We start from the raw sequence: 9,765 nt of genomic DNA, 5'->3' as shown, positions 1-9,765 counted from the left end.
CAAACACTAGTATTCCATAGTTTGAGCTATATTGGCTTAGATGTTCTTTTTCCCTTTTCTGATCACAAAAATAATTCATATTCTTGTCAATCATGCAAACACACATGCTTAGCTGTTAAAGGATACTAGTGTCTCCTAATGGGGGAAAAAAAGCCTCTCAGTCTCTTCCATCTGCTGATAAGGCTGTGAATCTACTGATAAGGCTGTGTCCTTTACTTTGATGGTAGACCGAGCTTTTTCCTGAAGAAAATCAGGAGTATTCTCATTTTGGGATGTAGATCTGTATACTTATGGCTGTACATATAGTTTTCCCTCAAACTGTTACTCAGTTTTCCTGGAATGGGATGGGAGGCAGATGTACACTGCTGAAGACTGAGGTTAGTCTGTTCAAGTAATGGACAAGACGGTAAGTCCCTGATCTCCCAGTGGTGGTTTTGGAGGTCCCAACACCTGTTTTCTGTAGACAGCACCAAATCTACCAATTTTTGTCACCACAGCAGCGACAGCTGGAAAGCAGTGCCAGTTGTGTGGAATCCAAGGGGCACTCTAGCTTTGCCCACAGGCCAAGGTTGGAGACACAAACTTCTCCACATGTGGAGTTTTGGTTTACCATCTTCAAGAAATGCATTGGGCTGAATTAAACCCTAAACTGGCAAAGAAAGAGTTGTCAGGAGCTGCTGGGGAGGGCAGTCAGTGGTGAGTGACAGCACCTGGAGCTGCTGACATTTTAAGTAGGTACACCTGTAGGGGACTTCTCCCTGGAAAGTGCCTTCAGAGCTGCTCTTCTAAGAGAAGGTTTGGATTGAAGTTTAGGATCAAATTTAGTATTGAGAAGAGGCTTATGTTAGGTTAGTAATCTTGCAGTCTGATATTTTATTAAGAAACTGATTTTTTTTTAAGATGTATTTATGTGGGGTTACCACTGATCATATGTGCTGCTAGAGATGGAAAATTCTAGCGTTTTTTCTGACCCACGGAGGAAGTCAAAGCCATCTATGTGTTCAGTCTGGAGTTGTTGAGGAGTGGTTATTTCATGTATGTGTTGTGTTATGTCCTCTCCCTGTTGTGTAGGGCCTACAAATTGTAGGGTGGTGGGCCCTGGCTGGAGGGCTGAGTGGGGTAAGCCTGAAGCAGTGCTAATCATCAGGCTGAGAGCAGCTTGGGCTCTAAGCATAAGGAACTGGTCTTTTGTGCCTTCTCCAAAACTTGGGTTGCTCACAGTACAGATGTTGGGCTTGGGCTGGCCTTCTGGAGCTAAGGTCTCCTTGGGTGGCTGGCTCCTTAGTGGGATCTGTGTTCTTCTGAGGGGAACTTTGTGGGCAGATCCATCAAGGCTCTGAAGACAGGCCGATGAAATCAGTGTTGCTACAGTGTTGTGCTAGTGTTGTGCCTGAAGTGACTCCAGGTAAACAGCCTTGATAAAAATGGCTTAAATGTTACTGGTCAAATTGGGGTCTTGTTGCAAAAGGATTCAATAGGTGAGAAGGGGTGCTGAATTCCTGTGTCCTCTAGGAAGGGAATTCTGTTCAGAAGCGCATGCTGCTCTGCTGTGTTGTTTTTTCTTTTAACTTGGCATTTTCACTTCTTAGTAGTCATTCTCCTCCCTTTGTGTTATTCCTCTGTAGCCGCTATGAGAAAGGAAGATTCTGGGCCTGTGAAGGACTTATAAAGGTGTTTAAAGAAGGGATTAGCATTGCTTTAAGGGAGGGACTGAAGAATGTGTTTTCCTTCTCATGTTAGGGATTAAGGATGAGGGTAGCTGCTCAGTGGGAGCAGCTGCCCCTCCCAGAGGTAAGAACATGCAAATGTCTTACTTCCACTGGGGGCAGTGGGTGCTGCTGAGTTTGGGGGTGATGGGAGTGTTCCCCTGATCTGCTAATTCCCTCCTGCTAGCCTTGAGTCCACTCTCCGAAGATGACGATGCCTGCCTGGGCCTTCCTGCTGCAGGCTGCTGGCCCTGCCCTTCAGGGGATGTGAGGCTTCGTGCATCTTGCAGGCCTGCCCCGGTTGCTTCCCTAGGTGTGGTACCTCTGATTCTTGCCGTGGCAATGTGAAGGCTCTGGGGTGCCGCAGGCTTCTCACCAGCTTGTGGGTTTGGGTGGTTCTTTTGTGCACCCTGCTCACCCTCTGGGTAGATGTACGGGGCTGTGGGTGTGCTTGTGGTGGGGGAAGGCCTAGGGGGCTGCCACAGTTGTTCATGGCCCTGCATCTGTTCAGCCCAGTGCTTTGCCACTGTGAGGAGCACGCAGCTGCATGCTAAAGAGGGAACACTGCACTTCCCCATGCAACTGCGTTTCTTCAGACACTATTTAAGGGACCTGATTTTTGACTTCCCATACACCCGTGTTACTAGGCTCTGCTGCAAGTTACTCCTTACTGACACAAGAGACCAAGTTCAGTTTACAAGTTCTCAGTTTAACAGCAAAAAAAGGTCTATCCAGCAGCGTTCCTGCTCGACTGAAGTCTTCATGGGGATTCATGTGTTTGGCTCAGCAAACCTTGACGTTAATCTGCTGTTGGAACATCTATGGGAAAGAACAGCCGAGTGACTGAGGAATATAAGAAATCTTAGCTTGTCTGGCACAGAATAGCCTGCCACCATAAAGATGAAAACACGAGAGAGGAGGTAGGAGGAGTCCACTCAGCTGTTTCAGTTTTCATCAGGCAGTTCTGGGCTGGCTTCCTTTTGGTTATCAGGGAAAGCTAAGAAAAGTAAAACAGTGTTGCTACTCTCAGAAACCGTCCCTTGAAAAGAAGCTCTGACAACCAATCAACCTACGGGGCAATAGTGGAAGAAGTTAGTGTGCATTAATGATAAAGAGATAGTGTTAATGTGGTTTCAAAGTGTTTCATATTTAGATGCGGCTCCAAGTTTGTTGTGCATAACAGGACAAATATAACTAAGGTGGGGCTGAGCCCAAGAGCTGGATTCCAGCCTGTTTTAGGAAGCCAGAATAAATGCTTAAACAAATACAACATTTCACATGGACTGTTGAGCTAATTATCTAGTTTCTGATGTTGCCTTTTAAAGGAAGGTGGTGGTGGGGAAGACTAAGTGTCCAGGAAGCACACTGCTGGGAATATTGTGGGCTTTACCCTGATCTTGCTCTTGCCGTGTAAACCACATCTGACTCTTCTGAAGCTCAGGGTGAGGGTTGCCCGGTCTTTCTCTCTGGGATGCATTATGGTAGCCTAGAACTTCTTACAAAAGTGAAGCACCAGAGGTTAGTGGGTGGGTGCTGAAGTGAGAATCTGGTTGTAAGGCTTCTCACAGCTGGTTGCTCTGCTGTGTGTCTTGGAGCAAGTCTCTGTGTCGCAGTTTCCCACTTTGTCCAGTGGCTGCCAGCTCTGAACTATTTGTTTGCCTTGTGGTACTGTCTGTGGGCATAATATCCTCAAATTCACTCTACACCTGTTTTATCCCTCCTTGTTATTTAGCTTATCTTCTTCCACCTATACATATCCTACATTTGTATAATGAGCTCTGTCTCCATGTCCAGTCTTGGCATTCCTGCTTACATAGATTGTAAACTCAGGAGCAAATTGTCTACGTTGGTTTGCCGACTGCCTTGTTTTATCTTATCCCTTGTGACAAATATTATTCTTAATAATAAGAGATGATTATTACCTCAAATAACACTCCCCCCCCCCCCCCCCCCCCCGTGTAATTTAATACTTTACTGTAGTTGATGACAGAACTTGTAGGTTCAAGATTTGCATCTTTTGAAGCTTCTATAATGTCATGAAGCGGGGCTCTGGTCTTCTTCAGAGTCTTAAGGTGCTACTGTTATACTACTAATGAAGTGGTTATAAAACAAAAGTATTTAAAGCTACTTTGTTCTTGTTATGTTGCCTCAAAAAAAAAAAACCCTTCTGTTTTCTCTGTCAGTAAAGCCTCACTGATGTGTGTTAAGCTCTATAGAGACCCTTTAATTACAGCGCATCTGAATGGCTGTTACATTAGGAGTTAAAGATCTCTATTTCAAGGAAAGAAGCATTTTTGTTTTTAATATAAACGAGTATGCTTCAGCCTTTTTACCAAATTCAAACTGCATGGAAGGGTATTTCATAATAGACTAGGAAGGCAATATAAAATTAAGTAAAGATGGGTCTGGTGCCTAAAAATATTTGGCAGAATTCCCTGAAAAGCCACATTTGAACACTTTTAATATATATTACAAGGCAGACAAGAATAATTATCTTCTCTTGAAGTTCCCCAAGTGAGAGAAGTGTATTGTAATGCTCTTTGAAAGAAAATAATATAAGCTGCCAAATGATTATGTTGTGGAATTCTTCCCCACCCCCTGTCTTTCACCCATCTGATTGTACATTAGAGGAAGAATATGGTACAAATGAAGCGGTTCTTCTTGTATTCCTTTTTAAAAGAAAAAGCTTGACACCTTTAAGAAGATGTGCCTGCCAATGTACAAGGTAGCCCTTGCTAAAAAGAATTAAGGCAAGTATTTCTAAATGACTAAGCATAGCGCAATCAAAGACAAGGCACCTCTTTCTTTGAATCTGATGTTGTGAGTTCTTGGGAAAACTGAAGTAACACCATTCTGATTTTTTTTATCTTCTACATGTGGTTCAAAACCAGAGAGATAAAAACGTCTAGGATTAGTTTCTTTAACCGCTATTACAATGAATGGCATGTTCCTGGCAATGGGAGCTGAGACAAAAGAGTATGAAGCATCAACTGATATTTTAAAGGGCTGCTGGTAAATGCCCAACTCACTTTAAAATTAATTGTCTTCATGAAAGTCCACATGGAGATGGATAAAGGGAAGGGCATATCATTAGATGAGAGAATTTCCATAAAACATTGACATCCTCAGTCTGTAGAAAGACTTTGTTAGTGCTAAGTATCAGGGCTTTATTTTCTTTTGTGGTGCCTGTTAATAGGTAGCTGGAAGGAAGGACAATGTGCCAGCATCTCCTCTGGAGCTTATCTTGCTCTTCATACTCCAATAGTGAGGAGTGTAAGGGTAGCCAGAATATACGGACCAGGACATGATTCTTGGAAACAGAGTTAGTTGTAGACTTCACTGTCAGCTTCAGTATGTGTAGGATCAAATGTGTGGTGAATGAGGAAATCTCGTATCCTGATAGTGAATCCCTAGAGGCAGAGAGAGGCACAGGCTCATGGAATCAACATGGGGATAGAAGGGTTGAGGGAGAGGCGAAATTCTCTGCTGTCACAGGCTGGAATTGGCATCCATTGGATAAGAATTTCCTTCTGATTTACACAGCCAAGAGGGGTCCTTGAAGGGTCTTGAGAGTGCTGCAGATATGTGATTCTGCAAGTGAAGAAAAACCTAGGAATATATGGAGGGACAATGAGAGAGATTTTGGCAGCAAGACTTAAAGTAAAAAAATAAATAAAAAATAGGGTGGGAGGCAAAGCTGCAATGAGAATGCTGAGGTTGAGCAATCCTACCCTGGGAATCTGTCTGAGTGGGGGGCTGCAAGATGCTTTCTTAATTATTTATTTTTCTCAGACCAGAGGATGTGAAATAAGACTCCTTTATTTCAAGGGGGAGGTGGGAAAACTGAAGGAGAATAATGTTCACTTAATTTAGTAGACTCTTTTATATGAAATATACATGCATGTGGTTTGTGTATATCTATTTGAATGAAGATTGTTGAATTAATCAGGTGATCAGGACAGATTGTTCAGATCTCTCAGGAAACATTGGTATGCAATTTTTTAAGTAAGTGTCTTCATGCCTGGCCTGTTGCATAGAGATAGGGTACTTTGGAAACATCTGCAGAGTTAACTTTTAGAAGTGTTCTAATTTAAGCTGGATGGGGCCAGTAAAACTGTGGTTTCATTTTATGGCTAACAAATTGATCCTTGGAATACTTCTCTGCTGCATTCAAACATGGTGCTGCGACTGTAACTTTATCTCCCTCTGGCACTGACAACAATGTTCCCAAAGCAGCGTGGAGCTCGGCATATCCCAATCGTCATCTATTTGTCCCCCTTTTTGGGGAGGCTTTGCAATTGACATCAAGCTCAGCCTTGCAGCTGCAGTTCAGCATGTGCTACAGTTGCATTCTCTGCACATATGGCTATATCATTGTTTTGTCTGGGATGTTGGCTTGTCATCCTTGGTTATAGGAGAGGACTAACTATCCTTACACAAATTACTGTGATCCGTTGGTTGGCATAAGAGGTACCGCAACTGTATGCTTCTAATTGCTTTTATGGACTCATCTCCCCAACCCTTCAGTGAATTGATTCCTGTAGGCTGCTGGTGCTGGGGAGGGTGAGGGGTAATGCTATGTGGTTGAGAGAAGGCTCAGTGGTGATGACAACTTTTTCCTTCTCTTCTGGTAGTGAATTGTATTGGAAGAGATCTGTAGAAGTGTTGCAGTTCATAAGTGTTGTGCATATTTTAGAGAGGCCACAATGCAGTGCAGGAGAGTCTAGTTGCTCACGTGGTTCAGGAGCTCCACTGCCCTAGCGGTGCCACTCTGTCGGCTATTGTACGTTTTTCAAGTCAATTTTTTTAATGTGACAGATCAGAGCTTGAAAAACAGGACGTCTTGGAACATGAACTAGATGAAAACAAGCTACAATGAAAGTGAAAAAAACATATCATTTTACTGCCGATTGAAAATTAGGACCAGATGAAGTCTCTGAGGCCCTGGGCATTTAATTTACTGGAGTTGGTCACTCCTCTGTGAAACCAGCCTCAGTCTGCGTTCTCCGCACATACATGATATCTTTGTTTGTTTGTATTTGACCTAATTTGTTGAGGAAAATAATGAGATGGATTGTTTTGGTTTTCTTATTTGCGTAAACTTTACATACAAGTGATTTACTTTGCAAGCCACTATGATAGGGTGGGTGTAGCTTACATGGCCAAGAAATTCTGTAGAACAAAGCTATCTAATGAAGTGCTGCTCTGGTTGTGGAGACGTGGAGTTCTAAATAAACAGGTTGATGCAGCTTGTCAAAGGTTTTTTGTTGTTGTTTTTTTCCCCCTCCATTTGCATGCATATGAGTTCTATCAGTCGTAGCCAGAAAGAAAGGTTGCTTTGCAATCTAACCTACTTGTTCTGTTTCTGTGAAGCAAACACACCTTTTCCTAGGGACTACTTGTCCAAGACTTTCATAGTGTGTACTCTCTGGCTCGGCACCTTTTTAGTTTGTGGTCATGTGTGTATATACATATCTTGGTTTATTTGGTTGTCAGTCTAGAAGACAGTAGGATTATAATGGACTTCACATACCTAAGTGTCATTGCCCTTTGAAAATGCAATTTTCGGTTTTTTTTTTAAAAGGCTGATAAATCAGTCCTACAGATACCAGATTTAACTTTTTTTTTTTTACTGTTTTCAGATCTGCTTCTACCTGGACAATTTGGCTTACAGTCTGAATCTAACTTCAGAGATTTTAATCATGGTCACAAATCAGGTAACAAGAGAATCTCCCTCTGTATTTGCATTTGTTTGTTGTATTTTATATGGAATATGTTTTGAGGCAGATGTTTGGCAGTGGCCTTTTAGGGGAGTTAGGGTCTCAAGTAATTTTACAAACGCACCTCCAATAGCCTTCATGAGGAGTTTATGCACTTCACATGAGAGAAAAAAAGACAACACACCACCACACGTGTAACCAGTAATAAAATGGAAGCCCACTGAGCTACACAGGAAATGGGATTTCCATTCCATGAGAAATATGGACTCATAAATAAGGATTCTCCTTCCAAATCGTTTTTTTTAAAACACTTGCCAAACAAGTTTCTGTAAAAAATATTGATTCAGAAGTGCTGAAGCTTTTTATTTGGATAAAGCCATTTTTCTTTTTGAGCATTGTGAACATTGTGACTACCTTTTATGTTGCATTGATTTATTGTGTAAATACCTAGAAACAGGAAGTCAGGAGGATAGTACTGAAATAAGACGTTTAGGCTTTTTGATATTAAGCATTGTCCACCTGACTCCTCACATGCCAAAAGAGTGAAATGTTCATTTCTGGTGAGAAATTTTGCTGAGATTTGATGTGTGCTAAAAGCAAAGTCCTTGCCCAATATATAGTCACACTCTGGCCAGCCTGGTTGTAATGCCAAGCAGCACAGAGACGTGTGTCCCTTAAACCCTTATGACTGGATATGCCATACTGGTATTCCCACTGGGCTAAATAGACATCTGGCTAGAAATATGTAACTGCAGCAGACTGGATGCATCGTTATGTGCTCTATATGGAGTTTGCCCTACATGCAGGCATGAAGGTGTTTTTGTGCTGAACCCCTCGGTACCAAGGGAAGCTGTATCTGTCCTCTGGAGTGACTGGAGAAGGAAGGCCTCCAGACTGGAGGGGTGCAGGGAGAGTTTTCAGTCTTGCTGCAATGATTGTGTTCCCAACTGTTCCTGCTGATACAGAGTGTGAACAAATTGCACTCGTAGGAGAAAATCAAGCCCAGAGCGCTTGTGTGTGCATAACACTTCTTTAATAGAAAAGCCTGAGAACTGTTTTCTTTTGAATATGTTCTGCGTAAGTTTAATGTGGTCCTTTGTAAAGAAAACAAAAGTCTGGAAACCCAAATCTCCAGGAGACTCTGCTCTATTAGATAATTTGAAAATCTTTAATGATCACACACATAGATCTGAGGGATCTCAGGCATGCAGCTGTAGTTTCAGAGCCCTGGCTGTATTTGCCATCTGTCTGTAAGCAAGCAGATCTTGGCTGGGTGTTCTGCTTCATATATCTGAGTGTTATTCGTTTTGCTCCTTGTTGCCTGCAGTCTGGGCTTTTCAAGAAGATTAATGGAACCTGAGAGAAATAACCCATTGCCCTTCTTAAGAAAGTGGTATAACATCGTGCCAGTTATTAACTCGGATCTAATTGGTGTTTTAGTGTTTGCAGTTTCTTAAATGGGTTGAAACTCCCATTCAGACTAAAAATGCAGAGGTACTCTTCTGTTCAGTAGCATCAGAATTTCTTGTCTGTTTTAACCCCAAAACTATGAAAACTTCTCACTGGTGAGGCAGAATGAAAAACTGTATTGATATTCTGCTAGCTAATATGGTGCTCCTAGAATCCCATTAAACTGTCAGAAAAATAAGTGACTAATCACTGAGAATCTCTCCTTCGTCTCTTATTTGCCAGTGGGCTAAAGGAATGTATGTTGTTTTGGGTAATGGAAGAAGCCTTTGGTTTTCATTACAGCCTGTAAACATCTTGGGCTGAAAGCCTCAAGAGTGGTATCATGTCGTACCGCACGTTATGTACCCTGCTCAGCAAGTTTTGAAACAGATTTTTATGATGATTGTGTTTACAGTATTCAATGAAAACAGGGATGACTGGGCAATGGGATGCCAACCACTCCTTTCTCCTAAGCTGAAGAGTATGGATGGAGGTTGGTGCTGAGATGTTTTTTTTTTTAAAGCACTGTGCTTAGCTTCTTAATTACTATAACTTCAGTGGAAAGCAGAATATTTCAAAAATCTTGTTGACATCAGTAGGTTTTAGTAAGACCCTAGATATTAGTATGGAGCTAATAACTACTAAGAAGGGCTAATGCTGATGAACTGCTGGCTGAAAAATAAGGTAATCATTAAGGTATACAATTGTGTTTGATTTTGCAGATTTCAGGTTAATTTCATAGGGGAAATAGGTGTATGGGGGCAACCTTGTGAACATGCGCTAGCACCTTCCTTCAAAAGTTTTAAGTCACACACATGTTACACTAAATTCTCAGTGAGCAGTGGGGACAATCAGTGGATTTGCTTCCAAATTGCACAGTTACTCTGAAC

At 42.0% G+C, this 9,765-nt stretch overlaps 1 long non-coding RNA gene across 2 annotated transcripts in view; it reads left to right on the top strand.

The window, feature by feature from the left end:
• Positions 1-702: 702 nt before the first annotated feature.
• LOC308192692 overlaps positions 703-9,765 on the top strand; it is a 195,060-nt gene continuing 185,997 nt past the window's right edge. For both annotated transcript variants that reach the window (XR_013949015.1, XR_013949016.1), the window contains exons 1-2: positions 703-848; positions 7,349-7,423. This is a non-coding gene — a long non-coding RNA (uncharacterized lncRNA). The remainder of the gene's footprint in view (positions 849-7,348; positions 7,424-9,765) is intronic.

The sequence above is a fragment of the Anser brachyrhynchus genome, assembly GCF_964034855.1.
Source record: "Anser brachyrhynchus genome assembly, chromosome: 3".
NCBI lineage: Eukaryota > Metazoa > Chordata > Aves > Anseriformes > Anatidae > Anser > Anser brachyrhynchus.
This window is presented reverse-complemented; position numbering and strand designations above follow the sequence as displayed.